Source organism: Etheostoma cragini, chromosome 19 (assembly GCF_013103735.1).
Source record: "Etheostoma cragini isolate CJK2018 chromosome 19, CSU_Ecrag_1.0, whole genome shotgun sequence".
Lineage (NCBI taxonomy): Eukaryota > Metazoa > Chordata > Actinopteri > Perciformes > Percidae > Etheostoma > Etheostoma cragini.
In genome coordinates, this window is record NC_048425.1 from 17,416,583 (window position 1) to 17,419,755 (window position 3,173).

The 3,173-nt window shown below is 38.7% G+C and overlaps 1 long non-coding RNA gene across 1 annotated transcript in view; it reads left to right on the forward strand.

The window, feature by feature from the left end:
• Positions 1 to 1,000: 1,000 nt before the first annotated feature.
• Positions 1,001 to 3,173, forward strand: part of LOC117934616 — a 22,658-nt gene continuing 20,485 nt past the window's right edge. The window contains exon 1 of the long non-coding RNA XR_004654522.1: positions 1,001 to 1,071. This is a non-coding gene — a long non-coding RNA (uncharacterized LOC117934616). The remainder of the gene's footprint in view (positions 1,072 to 3,173) is intronic.

Genomic DNA, 3,173 nt, shown 5'->3' on the forward strand with positions numbered 1-3,173 from the left:
ATATATATATATATATATATATATATATATTTGTAGTTATGTCCTCACTAGTCTGGCGTTATATCCGTATCACACAGTTAAATAGACCGCTCATGTATCTGAACGTGGTTTTGGGATCGAAGTCTGAGATTGGAACCCTGGTGATGTCATAGTGATGTCATCATTACTGATTTGAATTGACTGCCCGCGTCACAAGCTGAAGATGTATGTGGGTGTGTGTGTGTGTGTGTGTGTGTGAAAAACATGGTTGCAGATCAGACTTGCATTATGGCAAATGTAGGAGTCTGGGGATGGAACTTTATGACAGCACTGTGTGTGTGTGTGTGTGTGCGCATAGACACAACGGACAAATATGCGGAATACGTACATATTTGAAAAAATACCGTGACAAACAACTGTGACACTAGGTCATTACTAACAAATACAGCCTGTAGACAGGGAGATTTTGAAATTAATTATTATTTTACCTCCCATATAATTCATTTCAAAATCTCCCCGAGGGAGGAATCATATCATTAATATAATACAGCGGATTTTATTTATTATCAGTGTGTTTTCTTGCGAGATTCTCTTGCAGAAGTCCTGATGTGCAATCTAAAATCCCTCCACCCTTAAAGGTCATAAAACCCTTTCTTCTAATCATCATAGTTTTCATAGTTTATGGTTTCTCTTGCTATCCTGCATTATGGCTCATAACGCAGAATGGAAGATCTTTTTTTTTAATTATCTATTCAGATTTTAACTTGTCATTAGGCCGCAAATCTATCGCTGTGTGTCAGGGGGATTTTCTTTTTTTTTTTTGAAGATAATTTTTGGGACATTTTCAGCCTTTATTTTGACAGGACAGCTGAAGACATTAAAGGGGAATGACATGCAGCAAAGGGCCGCAGGTCGGAGTCGAACCGGCGCCCACTGCATCTAAATATGGGCGCCCGCTCTACCAACCGCGCTCCCCGGGCGCCCAGTTGTCCCTTAAACATTCGGGCTACTTACTTATTTTTTCCTATCCGATTATTCAAAATGAACCAAACAACCACCTGGCATCGTTTTAGCTGACAGCACAGAGAGGACGTCCCGTTTTTTTTTTTTTTGCTCCATGACATCATGAGTCCTTATCACCTTACTCGATCCACATCCACAGTCCTGCTCTCCAAAAGTACTCCAGGAGCACCACATCTGGTCCGCAATCCGCCGCTGAAAGAAGTCCCCGACAAATGCTCCAGTACCAGCTGTTTGAGGAAATTACTGAGTCTTTTTAAATGACAAAACTATATAAATTATAAGCAATAATCTTCAGTTGGAACCGATGGGTTTGGGGGAAGAACACATTGTTGGTTTTTGGTCTTTTCATGGGGTTTGTTGACAATAAAAAAAAAAAAAAAAAAATGGAATCACAGACTTATCCTTTAACTTTTTAGACCACAAACTATAACACATGCTTTAATTGTTGATTTGACTTTTTCTTATCAGGATTGTTACATCAACCTAAAATATAAGTCCGACTTCCATCTCCACACCCTGTACACGCAGTTCCCTTATTTATTTATTGCCATCTGTTTGTGATCCCTGTAGACTCCAGCAGTTGAAGCTGAGAGAGTGTGTGTGTTTTGGTGTGTGTTTGAATGTGTTCTGAAGACAAATGGAAGATTTTTCCGCCATCATAGACGAACCGGATTTTGAAATGTGTACAGGCTGACGAAGTATGTTTGGTGTTCATCTACAGTTGTATCTACGTAACTACGCTGCCGGTAATCCAACCGAAGACTGAACGAAATGTCAAAAAGAGACCACTGATTTGATAAATGAGCATCTTGTTTCCATAGTGATAATATATACATATTAACAGTGCAAATATCTATGCGGGCATGTACGACTTATCAAATTATTACTAAAAACGACAACCTGAAACGCTACCAAGGCATCGCAGCTGCAGTGTGTACATGAACAATAAAACTGTCAAATGTGTCAAATGGGGAAGTGATGTCATTCTTTCTAACAGGAGTGCAGCTATTAATCGATTTATTATTGGTGTCGTAAAATCATATTTTTTTAAAAAATGTCCGGGAAATGTACTTAGGAAGTAGTAGTAGTAGTTAGGAAGTAACAAAAACCAATTGATGCAATTGCTTGTGTATTGAAGAATAGAGTTGTACATCGTTTGACTTAAAGACAATTTTGATTAAAAAAAGAGGAAAAATGAAAAAAGAAGAAACCAAGTCATTTGGCAGAAATCCCACATTTTATTCGAATACTAAAACATACATCAGGATTGTCCCATCGTGGTCACATTACATACTAGTGTCTCATCCGGAATGCATCTTAGAAAGATAAAAAAACTAAGTGAGGTGTGTGTGAGCGACACGTTATTTAAACAGAAGAATGTTTTTCAGGAGGAAAAAAAATCTCACAATGTATAAGAAGAGATCCGTGGTCACCCGGTGATTTATCACTCAACCTTTCCTTTTAGGTCCAGAGGGGATCTCCCAGCCCCCCCGACCCATACGTGATGCCGACAATCGCTTTGCTTTTAACAGTGACACTCAAAATAACACAAAACTGTGATGTTATTCTGGTTAAAACTCTAATTCCCTCACGATGAAAACGAACGGCGAACTTACTCCCAGAAGGGATTTGGCGTCATTCGGACTTTAGTGTCGCACACCAGTCCAACAGAACCAAGGTGGGGGTTGAAATGACTCAAAGGAAAGCGTTAATCAGGAGAAGTGGTGGGACAGGCATCAACGTCACAATTTCAAAAGTAAACACAACAAAACAGCTGATAAAATTCACATAAGCTCCTTACTGTATGAAAATATGCGACTGAGAAGTCACAGAATACCCCTTAATAATTATATGTACGTCTATAGTCTATACAATCTCCCAACAGACATGGCAAAACATACGTTCCGATTCATTTTCCCTTTTAGACATGTAGTTAAAAATCAGAGTAAACATACTCGGTGCCAGTGGCAAACCGGAAAACAGGTTGTTAAAATGAGCCAACCCAGTTCGTATGGCTGCTGCTAAGCAACGAGCGAGCGATTTACATCAATTACCAAAACGTGTACGTCACCAAAACAAGAGCAAGTGTGTGCCTGGCCACATGAGTAAAAAGCAGATATGTGATATATATATATATATATATATATATATATATATATATATATATATAT